We start from the raw sequence: 12,996 nt of genomic DNA on the forward strand, positions 1-12,996 counted from the left end.
CTGTCTGATTGAGCAATTGATTGATTTATACTTTCGTGTGCGAGGTTTGATACCCCCTAGTGGAGATTAAAGGCACTTACTGTACTGGCATTACTGTAATTTTTTGGGAATTCAGTTCAATTACTTAAACCTGGGGCCTTATAGTATTGACTGAGCAGCGGAGGCTAAACTACAGCATTTAGGTGATTATGTATTTCAACTTTAAAGACACCTTGTGATAAAAACTGTTGTACACTCAATATTATTAAATAAGCAACAGTTTGAATGCAGTTGGTTCATTTTTACAGTATTTATTACATTCCGTATACACATTTTTCAGTCATTAATGAAATTCAATCAATCAAGAACATTTTTACTTAAATTTTCAGTGTTCATTTAATCGATATTCACTTTAATCTGAAACACATTAAAAATGTGGCAAAATGGTGGCAAAAAAGGTGGCAAAATTATGGCAGGTCATTTGGTCTTCCAACATAGATTTAGTTTCCTCCTAAAGTAATGCAATTACAGTGTCTTTCTGTGCCTAGTAAGCAGGTCTGTGGCGGCAAACCATGTAGCAAACGTCTGCAGAAATCTTGCCTATGGTCTTTGGTGCATGTCTCAAGGTGAAAGATAATTGTCATGCCCTAAAAACAGAAGCCATCATAAATCAATATGTCACTTTAAGACGATCAATATCTCTAATATTAAACCCCAGCTGTCCCTATGGCTGTATAATAATGCATGTATGGGAGAAGTTCAGTCTAATATTCTCATGGGCCCAGGTGATACATGGTAACACAAAGTTGTTGACAAAGTAGGTGGAGAAGCAGCATAAGTCAATTTGTAATGCAACACAGTGACTTTCAGTTATATAAAACACACACACACATAATACACTACGACGCTACTTTGTTAATGATCACATCACATGCCGGAGACGATAATGATGATGGTGACAACAAAACAGTGATGATGATGATGATGTAGTAGGCTCCACTCCGGTTCCTGCTGTACTGAGCCAGTTCTCAACACACACTGATTCCAGTTCAGTAGGCACAGGAGTGTGCAACCCTCCCTGCCTTCCACTTCTCTGTAAGCCCTCTCCTAACTCTGGTCTCAGATCCCGGGTTTCCTTTGTGTCTTTCTAAGCAGACTCCTGTTTAAAAGCAGGTTGTGGACAGTAGCTTATTTGATGATCCTAATACTTTGTTAGTTCACCTTTACTGTGGGGAACTCTCCCCCTACCAACAAGTGAGTGCTGCATGCTGTACTGTATGTCGAGACATGCATACTTTCATAGAGCATTCCTTTACATTTAACATGGGGCCAAACCTGTCCTATCCCATTAGAGTGTCCTTTTCTCTTACCTCCGAGCCATGAGCGGTTGTAACTCCTAGCAGGCGAGGGAAACCTTTTATTTCATTTCGGAAACTGAACTTAGCCACTGTGAACAAGTCATTTTGGTTCAATGCTCACCAGTAAGCTAAGTTCTGTATCTTCAGAAAGTCACTTTGAACCAAGAAGAGGTCCACCTGAACTGAAGACAGATGGTCTCAATAGTAACATTTACAGGCAGGGTCAGTTCATAGGAATAGTAGGATGTTTGAGTTGGTGACGTGTACTGCTGATCCCCAATTCAGAATTGTATTGATGGTCTGCCGATGTGGACCATGTCTGAACTCAGAGCTTCAAGAAAACATTGTTAGCCCTGTGTTGTCATGGTTTCAACAACTCAAGTGAGCTTGAAACTGCAATTTATCTCCTTCTAAGGCAACATTATACTGCGTTGCCAAACAACCTTTGTAAATTAGGTTATACTAATCGGATTAAAGTAAACTATCTTGCTGTGTCAGTGATAGCTATAGCACTATACCAGTTAAGATCCATCTTGTTTTTGTACTCTAAAACAAGAAAAGGACACAATCCAAGAATGATCAAGCATATTGAAAACACACATCGAATTTGATCTACCCCAAACTGACATGGTTTACCTGCTGGTCTCAGATGTTGGGCTTGCATGAAGATTACGCTATTGTCGTGTTCTGTGATCAGAGAGTTAAAGGCTTGAGTTCTGAGAAAAGAGGGTTGTTGGGTAAGCATGCAAAAAGAACAGACAGATTCGTATCGGTTTTCTTTCATCCAGGGTGTATGTTTTCATCCTTCTCTTCTGGCGATGGTTTGCAGGAATCTCCTCACTGGTCTTCCAAACTCAGATAGTCTGTCTGAGCCCCAGGACAAGGGGTCAGCTTTCACAGTAAACTATTAAGCAGACAAATAGAGATGTCATGACATCATTGCTCACGAGAGGCATCTCTCACGATAGAAACCTTTTCAAGGGAGCTGGAGATGAAGGGTTGGTGTCACACACGAGGGAGTCAGTCAGGCCAGTTACCCCCACACAATCCAAACTGACCATTTAATAATAATACACATTGGAACAATAGTCAAATACTAACATCAGATGACTTGCCATTTAGGATTTAAAGTACTAATCCTACAAGATTTAAACTCAAAAATCCACAGTGTGTGGGATACTGTTCAGTCAAGACTATAAGGAACCTGCAAGATAACAAGGAACAAGCCAAGCCAGTACAGTATTGTTATTTTCCACTTTTTCATTTCCACTTTTTTTTCTCATACTGGATACATCTTCAAACCCTAGAGAATTTAAATTCAGATGCCACAGTGGGATTAAGCATTGGAAACACGTATCCTACTTTCAAAGGTATCTATGTCAAAATGCAGTTACCTGAGCCAGTCTGTCATTTCTCACCTTCTCTGGAGAACAGAAGCAGCTGCAGCCTTTGTCAAGCCGCAGACTCCTCTGGCCAAGTAGAATCCAACCTATTGGGATTAAGTCAACAACAACGCAAACCTACCCTGGTCCCATACAATGATTTCACAACACTGTTTTGATTCATTTAAACGATAAAGTATGATCTGTGCTGTCCAGAAATACATTATCTACATAATTGATGCACACGTCTCTGTGATTTTTGCTAGATTAATATATGTAAACGTTACTTACAAAAAAACTTAACATAACAATTACTGTTGTTTAGATACTTACTAACAGTCAATTTGGTATGTGTTCTTTTACTGTCTAGAGAAGTGCATGCATTTGGAATCTACATTCTACGGTTCCTTTTATTCACATTTAATAAAATCTCATATTCAATATAATTAATGTATGAATTTCTCTGCATGTATAGTCACGGTGTGTGTTAAACTGTAACTCTTTTTAAGATGAAGCTGAAAGTTTGAAGCTGAAGTTTTTAACATTCCTCCTAAAAAGAAATGTTACAGTTCGAGAATTACGTTTAAAAAACTCACCAAATTCGACATATTCACTGTGGATAACTGGAAATAGAGTAGGGTTATGTCAGGTAGTTCAGGTACATCTTTTTGCAGCTGAATGATCCTATGTAGACAAGAGTTCAGCTCCTGAAGATGTGCTCTACGAGGGGTGTGTGGGAGAAAGGAACAGAGGGATTGCGTGTGAAGGAGAGGCAAAGGGAGGGGGGAGGGAGGAGGGAGGGATGGGAGGACGGTGCGACAGGTGAGGAATTTACACACCCTCCTACCATACTGGTGGTACACACTAGTTGAACGTGTGTCAAAACAGTCACTCCTTCCCCACAGAATGTGTGTGTGTTTTGGTGTATTGTGTGTGTGCGGTGTGTGCGTATGTGAGAGAGAGAGAGAGAAATGAAGAGAGATAGACAAAGAAAGAGGGGGGCATGAAGACGTGATGAATAATCAGAACGAGGGCTGCATGTACCTTCTGCCTGTAAAATTCCTCCATTCGCACGACACGGTCGGAATAATTGTTTTGATTTGAGGGTGCGAAACCTGATATTCCTCGCTTCCATACAAGGGCGGTACGTGTCACTGTCTCTCTACACCAGGGCAGGGAGCTGACAAAGGATAAGCTGTCTGGGGTTTTTTAATGTTACCTTTTAAGACCACTCTGCAGCGTGCTCCTCTTCTAGCCCTAATGCACCCGGTCCATTTAGCGAGGGGGAAACACTGTGAAACCCAAGAACATAGGCACCATCGAAACAATTTCAACCGAAGATTGAGCTCATGCCCGCCGAGGGACAGTTGAAAAAACAGAAAATGTTATATGTTGAAAAAACAGAAATGTTATTTGTATTCATGCCTCAACTCCAACTTGTATTCCTGTATGTCTGCAGTCATATCTACATCACCTTCGTCAGCCATAAAGGTTTTTCAGACCGCTTATAGCGTCACATAGGTTGTCAGCATCCTTGTCAACCGTCAGCTCATGATTGGTGTGTGTTGGAACTTTATCTGGTGCCATTTTAGATGCTAAAGCAATGTAGGAAGACAGGGGAGCGGTTCATGTTGTTTTGACCCATCGCTTGACCCCTTCAGTTTTTAAACTTGTCTTCCTGAGTTTACAACAGAGGAATGGAGAGTGAGAGAAGGAGGCTCCCTGTGTGAAACCAGATCCAGTATGAAGTGATGGGCAGCTCAGTGGAGCACTGCAAGGTGTCCTGGATGCATTAACCCTAGCTTAATGGGCTCTCTGGCTCCAACGGGACCTCCCTGTCCATTATCTATCCGGGGCTTGGTACAACAGCACAGTCCTACAGACTGCGCAGCAATCTCCATGAGAGTGCCCTGTGAAAGGCACTCTGCACATTACAATCAAATCATGGCAGTCATGATTACTCAGATTGTCATTACGGCGGCTTTTATGTCATCCTTGCATCTGAAATTGATACCTCATTGTTTCAATTCATTTATGAACTAGGAATGTGGAATGTGGGCGATGACAAAGTAACACAGTATAACTGTATTTTTCTCCACAAGAAACATGACAAAGCATTCTGCAAAGCACGTGTTGCAGCCTTATTATCTTAGTAAGACAGTTTTAACATTGCCACCTAGTGGTCAAAATGTGCAACATATGCTGTGTTGGAGAACGGAATATGAATAGCGAACATATGAGAGCTTTGCATACAAAGGAGAAAACTGAAAATGTTAATAAGACGTCTATGAGATGTCTCAATGCCGTTCTGTCTATACCAGGCCATGTTAGGTCAGACAGACATAGTAATAAGGTAGAATTAGACTTCTGATAAAGATGTCAGTACAGTAAAAGGTTAACAACAATCATGGACTAACATCAAAGGGAGATAAAAGATAAACCCAGCTGTATCACAATATGTACTTTGTGAGTACAAGCCACGGGCACTGATCACACCGATCAATTATCACGTGTGACAATGACAGTAAATCAACTCCCTGAATCCCAGATTGAACACGTTTTAAAGACAGAACCATTTTAAGATGAACCTGTGAAATATTTTTGATAGTTTCATATCTCATCTGACTGCTGGACTCTATGACTTCACACGACTGTACTTTACTGGAAGCTGAAAGTTATATTGTAAATGTAAGAGGGAACCCGGTATTTCCCTCCTTGCATTTTAAAAGGAGAGTGAATTTTGTGGTCGAGCCTAAATCTACTGCGTCTTTGATTGGTACAAATGACCTTTCTCTGATGCTGGTGTCCAGAAACGGGGACTTCACTGAATCCAAGGAAGTTGGTAACAGACAGTTTGTAGGAGGTAAAGTCTCCCTCTGCTGGGGATGTCAGAGACTGCAGGTTGTGTTTGTCACAGCGTGGGAGTGCTGGCTGAGCGACTCCAGGTGAGACCCTGGCTCAGGGAAAACAACAATCTGAAATGCAAATACCTTGTAAAGAGAGACAGCTTCTGGAAGTTTCAGGCACTATCGGTTGATTGTTCATATGTTCTCGGTGACGAGTAAGGGAAAGGAGTTTTGTCCGGTGTCGTCGGTGATGTCATGGAAGCTGTGTGCTTCTCTTCCGACTTCCTGCTGGACTCGAGCAGTGAGCGAAAGATCTGCTCAGAAAAGAACCATTGTTTTACTATGGGATGGTCAAGAGTAGTAGTTCAAAGGCAGTTGAACTGGACAGGATGAGCATACTGCTTATTACAAAGTGCTGAAAATCTGTATTTACTGAGGCTGCAGGGCCTTTTATCAGTACAGAAATAATGAGAGAGAGAGACAGAGAGAGAATCAGAATCAGAATCAGAAAGGGATTTATTCGCCATGAAAGTTTGCACAGACAAGGAATTTGCTTTGGCAGGAAGGTGCATACAATAAACATATACCTAAAATTTAAATATGTGGACTAACTATACTAAGGGTACATAAACTAGCAGTACTAAGTGGGATAAATATAAGTTGCCGTAAATTACAATATAAAAATACAAAAATACAAATATTACAAAAAATACAAATGTACAAGATACCATGTTGTGGTGCAGTGCAAAAGCAGTGTGTTTTAAGCAATAAGTCATTTGAGTCAGTGTGGTCCCTTGGCCTTGTTGAAGAGGCCAACAGCGGAAGGGAAGAAACTGTTTTTGTGGCGTGAGGTATTGGTCCTGATGGACCGCAGCCTTCTGCCGGAGGGGAGTGACTGAAACAGGGAGTGTCCAGGGTGGGAGGAGTCGGCCACAATCTTCCTCGCTCGCCTCAGGGTCCTCGAGGTGTGCAGGTCCTCGAGGGTAGGCAGATTGCAGCCAATCACCTTCTCAGCAGTACGGATGATACGCTGCAGTCTGCTCTTGTCCTTGGCAGTGGCAGCAGCGTACCAGACGGTGATGGAGGAGGTGAGGATGGACTCAATGATGGCTGAGTAGAAGTGCACCATCATTGTCTTTGGCAGGTTGAACTTCTTCAGCTGCCGAAGGAAGTACATCCTCTGTTGTGCTTTCTTGATGAGGGAGCTGATGTTCAGTTCCCACTTGAGGTCCTGGGAGAGGATAGTGCCCAGGAAGCGGAAGGACTCCACAGTGTTGACTGGGGAGTCACACAGGGTGATGGGGGTGAGTGGGGCTGTGTTCCTCCTGAAGTCCACAACCATCTCCACTGTCTTAAGAGCATTGAGCTCTAAGTTGTTCTGGCTGCACCAGGTCACCAGGTTGGCCGCTTCCCACCTATAATCAGACTCGTCTCCACCAGAGATGAGCCCAATAAGGGTGGTGTCGTCCGCAAACTTCAGGAGTTTGACGGACGGATGACTGGAGGTGCAACTGTTGGTGTACAGGGAGAAGAGCAGAGGAGAAAGGACGCAGCCCTGAGGTGATCCGGTGCTGATGGACCAGGAGTCAGAGACTTGTGTTCCCAGCTTAACGCACTGCTTCCTGTCAGACAGGAAGTCTGTGATCCACCTGCAGGTGGAATCAGGCACGTTCAGCTGGGAGAGCTTGTCCTGAAGCAGGGCGGGGATGATGGTGTTGAAGGCAGAGCTGAAGTCCACAAACAGGATCCTGGCATAGGATGCTGGGGAGTCCAGGTGCTGTAGGGTGAAGTGGAGGGCCATGTTAACTGCATCGTCCACAGACCTGTTGGCTCTGTAGGCAAACTGCAGGGGGTCCAGTAGAGGGTCAGTGATGGATTTAAGGTGTGCCAGCACCAGGCGCTCGAAAGACTTCATTACCACAGAGGTCAGGGCGACGGGTCTGTAGTCATTATGTCCTGTTGGCCATAATGAGAGATAGAGAGAGGGGGACACAGAGAGAGATACACAGAGAGAGAGACAGGGACAGAGAAAGAGAGAGAGACAGAGAGACAGAGAGAGTGATAGAGAGGGGGGGACAGAGAGAGAGACACACACAGAGAGAGAGACAGGGACAGAGAAAGAGAGAGAGACAGAGAGACAGAGAGAGTGAGAGGAAACATTTCTGGTTTGTCATTCAAATATGCACAATGAGCTTAGGAGAGTTTCAAAGGTAAATGCTGCAACATTCAGAACAGTCCCCTCCTACTCTCAGCTTAGCAATAATGACACTGAATTTCTATACAAATTGGCTGTTTGCATTCCAGTTGTCAGAAGGTTGAATATCAGTCCAATCAATTTATAGTTCACTTTTATAGTTGAATTTACAGTTTAAAATTCAAAGAAAGTAAGGAGTAAGTGCATTACTCCTATCCAGTGTACATGTTCCCTTGGACATTTCCTTCTTTCAATATCATATTTTGTAATTTCTGTAACAGACAGACCATTTCTATGGTAACAGACAGTGCTCTCTTGTAGCTGTGGAAAAGATAGAGGTGTGTCAAAGTTTGATCCAACACACTCCAAAACACAGAAAAATACACTCATAGATAGTTTTAGATAGATGATAATGATAGTCATTACTGTCAATGACATTCCCTATTCATAGAAACATGTAAGACAGATTTAAAATCCCTAGTTTTAGATGGTTGTTTGACAGATAAAATAACTGCAATTGTCTCAATACCTCCACTTATGTAGAAAAACCTTTAGAAAATAACCCTTGTAAATAACTTATCAATAAAATTACAAACCCAAATTGCCTAAGACAAAGAGATAACTTGACAAAGTTCCAGAACGGAAGTAACACACACATAATACAATGCTGCCACTTAAGATAATAGGCGCCTGGTCTTCTTTGGAGACTTGCCCAAAGACTGTGTCAGCACACTGAGGTTAACCACGAGCAAGAGAGTCACTCTGGAAGAGCTTCAACACACATCGTATAGAACTGCCCATCTCTTTTTGATGAGGGATTGCTCAGCACTATTAATACTGTTCGTATACACGCTGGGTTTATAATTTTGATATGGATTCTCAGAGCTGTGCTGGGAACACATCTCAGCATATGTGGAACTTTCTCAGGGATGCACTGTGATGAATAGCCGTTCTTTGACCTTGTCTGTCTTCTCGCAGACTCAACACTGTTCAAATCCTCAGCCATCTCACTTTGCCCTATCCTCTTCTTGTGAGGAAATCTCTTGATCGAACATGACTAAATAGCAAAAAATACTTGCTTCTCTACATTTTTACACCAATATCCCTGACAGATTAGGGATTTCCCCAAAAAGGGAAGAAAAATAATACATTTTAGAGAATCCAAGATGACGCGATGTGATTTTTGACCTTGCTTCAGCACACTGCTTGTTGGTTCCTACTGTGATACCAGTTTTATTGCAACATCACAAGTTTAGGCTCATTCACACAGAAGCCATCACACCCATCTAATGGAGAGATCTGATCCCCAGCAATGTGTTGATGCAATAAGATGTAATGCCTAACATCTCATGGACTCATCTGGAATCTTCTGGAAGGTTTCACAAAAGGAATGAAGAAATGACGTCCAAGACAAAAAACGCTCATGGTAAATTTGAATTTGGATGAGACCTAGGCTTATTGATGAACAGTTAGATCACAGTTTATTTGGATACTATCAGAGGGGGACTATCAGTCTGAGGCACTGTCAACATAAGGAAAATAAATGTGCAATTGTCTGAAGCTAAGCTACCTCTTTGAGCTTTATCACTAGTGTTCAACAAATACTCTATATTACCATATAAATACCACTCTATCATTACTCTATTACCACTTTATATTACACTCAAAAAATACCAATATTACCATTCAACCCTAACAGAGAAAGATGAGGCCGAAGGGCCAGCCTTTTCCCATCACTGCCCATTTGTGCTGAGTTACCTCAATGAAACCATACATTTGGGTAAGCAGTTCTTTTAAATCCAATTCCATTTAAGATCTCACAGCTATTCAGTGTGTCACAGCCTTTAGTGCTAAACAAAGTACTGACCATGAACTACATCACACACTGGGAGTGTCACAACTGTCAGATTGTTATAGACTGAACTCCTTTGTCCCAAGTTAATGAATAGCACTAGAACATAACAGGGTCGGCCAATGCCAAAATGAAAATACATTATCTTTTAGCCATCGGGCTTAAAATGTTTTGCAGCACATAACTTGTTCTAATGGTATAACTACTGAACTGAAAATAAATAAATAAATTGATGAGAAAGAAAGTTCTGATATCCCCACAGAAGCATCGCTGCCTCCACCGTTACATGATGAGTTTGCAATAATGATCATCTGGATAAATAATATATTATCTAATACAAGACTGTCTTGGAGAAACTAACACCCATGTTACAAAAAAGCCCATGTCTCCATATATGTCCTGGGGCTTGCATCCCATTGCACTGACATAATTGTTTGAATGGGCAGTCCCTGTTCCGGCCACACTTTACCGTCGCCAGGATGTATCATGAGGCGAGCTGACATGTTCTCTTCCAGTGTCTTATATTACCAATGTGTTGTTTGTGCTACTGGAGCCCCTATTCAGATAATTCCTGTACTCACTGTGCTAAAAATACGCTGTCCTTGTGCTCCATCAACACAACCAAGTCCTCTTTTGTCTGCTCTTCCATGTCTCCGTTTGTGTTCAAAGTGTTCACATTGGGAAGTACAGTAATTGCAGTCTTCTGGACAGGACAGAAAGAAGGAGAGAGAAAGCCAGCGAGGGAGAGATTGGAACCCTTTTTTCAAGGCATCATTTCATTGTTGGCCATGGCAACAGGCTCACCTGGACACTTAGTGTCACAGTTTGACTACAGTACTCAGTGTTCTCATCTAGCATAACAGCACTGCCATTTTTAGATTCACATCCGCTAGCTAAAAAAAATACTTGTTATCTATATTTTTCGGTGTGGTTTACAGCACATGCCCTACAGTGAGTCAGATCACGTACGAAAATCAATCTTGTAAGAACATGAAAGTGTTTGCATATGTGCCAGTATGCTGTTTACTGTGTGAAAGCTGTAAGGACAACTCAAGTGATCAGTCTTGGTATTTCTTTGAACACAAAGCACTTCAAATCTACAATCCAAAGTAGGCCTGCTGGTTAGACCAACTCTGGGCTTAGGTTATGTTCAAACTACATGCATGTGTTTGGTTCGTTAGTGGATTGAGTAATCTTGGAAGTCTTGGCTGGAAGCTGTCCGTTGTTTGATAATCCTCTTCAAAACAACACATCCTTTGTGTCCTAAAACAGAGAGCTTGTTGAGACTTTCCTGCGATGTCATATGAAACTGAAAAGACCCCAGAGATGCCACTGGTCTGGGAAATCTATGTTTTTTTATAAATGTTAGTGAGGCTGATGTTTTGTTGTGACTAAGAGGTTCAGTTTTCTACAATTCAAAGTAAAGCTACCTGGCCTTTGACAAAAGACTATTTCTAGATCACTCTCACAAACCCAATTCGATTAATTCAAACATGGTGGCGTTGCAAGTTTCTCAGATCTAAGGTTTCCATGGAAACGTACATCCAACATGACTACTCACCTATTATCTTGAAACGACTACATTTGTGAAGGGGGGTTGTGAAGGCAGAGAAAGTTAGAATGTCACTTTGGACAAAGGTGTTTGACATCCCATGGACTTTTTCATAGCAGGTACACCTGAATAGCCTCTGCATTAACCCTTGTGTTATCTTCGGGTCATTCTGACCCATCAGTCGTTGTGACCCACCGTCGTATTGCGACAACTTTACCGCATAAAAAAACAAAGTAAAGCAGTTTCTTTTAACCTTATGGCTGTCTCAGACCCCCCACATTGCGAAGGTTAAAAGAAAACTTTTTTTTTTTTTTTTGTATTGGGTAAAATTGGGTAAACACAATGATGGTTCATTATGAACCTTTGGGTCATGTGACCTGAAGGCAGCACAAGGGTTAAAACATGGAAGCACACAGTGAGAGTACATGTGAGACCATCTGGCAGTGACTCTGTCACCAGCAGTGTTATGATGTCACTATACGAGCACATCAGCATGCCTAATGACCATATGACCTTACATTGACATCTGGAGACATATACAGCACCCATGCTGTACATGAAGGGTATATTAAGGCATCCTATGCATTTTACAGTAATGAGGTCACACAAAGCATTGTCTAACCTACCGAGGTGTCTGTAATGGTCCTCTGACAGCTTAATTATCCATATGTCTTACTAGGTCAGGATGACCTTATCCAGGACACACATACAAATGAAAAGCGTTTAGCTTACTCTCTTACTCTACCTCTTGCATGTCCCCCAGCCGTTCAGTCAGGCGGGAGGCCGACAGACCGACTCAATGCACTGAGAAACCAGAGTGGCACAAGCAAGCCTTCAGGGGGGTAGCTTTCCCTTTTCAGTGAAGCAGACAGGCCTTCTTAAAAACACACGCTCACTCACACGAACATTCCAACACACACACACACACACACACACACACAGACACAGACACAGACACAGACACAGACACGCACACACTACAGACATTTACCTATCCACCCACACACACACACACAAACGTACACACAGGTAAACTCATGAGATTGCTTTGCAGCTCTGTCAAGCACCTGTGTGGAAAAACACAAATACACTCAGCTAAATACACAAACAGACACGTTCGCAAACTTGAATTCATACCCACATGCATGCAATACACACTCTAGTCTGAGAGAAAGGGGAAAAACTGTCTGTGTGTGAGTGTGTATGTGTGTAATATATATATTTTTTCCTTCGTTTGTGTATTCACTTGTGTGCGTATGTGGTTATGCATATCAATGTCTGCTCAATAAAATGCCTGTTTTCTTGTCTATCTCCTCATCAGAACATCTATGACGGGATTGCCCATGCTCAGAATGGCTGTCTAAATTCCCTTCATCGTTTGTTGTTATTCTCAGTACTCTTGAGTTGAAACCATTGTCTTCAAAGTGAGCTGTGTTTTCTTTGAAAACAAATACCTTGGCCTGAACATTTAGAGCAAAGAGCAACAATACAATAGTTACTGTGCTATTTTTGAAAGCAAGAGATATGTGAGCTGGTCTTGGTCTGTCCTGAAGCTGTCTGCGTGTTTAGATATTCAAACAGATGACGCTTTGAAGGAGCTTTCTTCAGACGTAGATTGTGCATATCAATACTTGACAGAGCTTTGAAATGATAAAATGCCGTCTTCCGTCAGTGTCAATTCAGAGTAAGTATTTGCTAAACCATACACTGTCTTTAGCTGTACTGAAATTCTTAAAATGGGCCAGTCCCTCAAACCTCAGTATCCCATAGAGTTGGATGCAAAACTATGTATTGCAATAAAGCACTATATTTATCAGAATTTGAGAAATGGGC

Source organism: Osmerus mordax, chromosome 16, assembly GCF_038355195.1.
Source record: "Osmerus mordax isolate fOsmMor3 chromosome 16, fOsmMor3.pri, whole genome shotgun sequence".
Classification (NCBI taxonomy): domain Eukaryota; kingdom Metazoa; phylum Chordata; class Actinopteri; order Osmeriformes; family Osmeridae; genus Osmerus; species Osmerus mordax.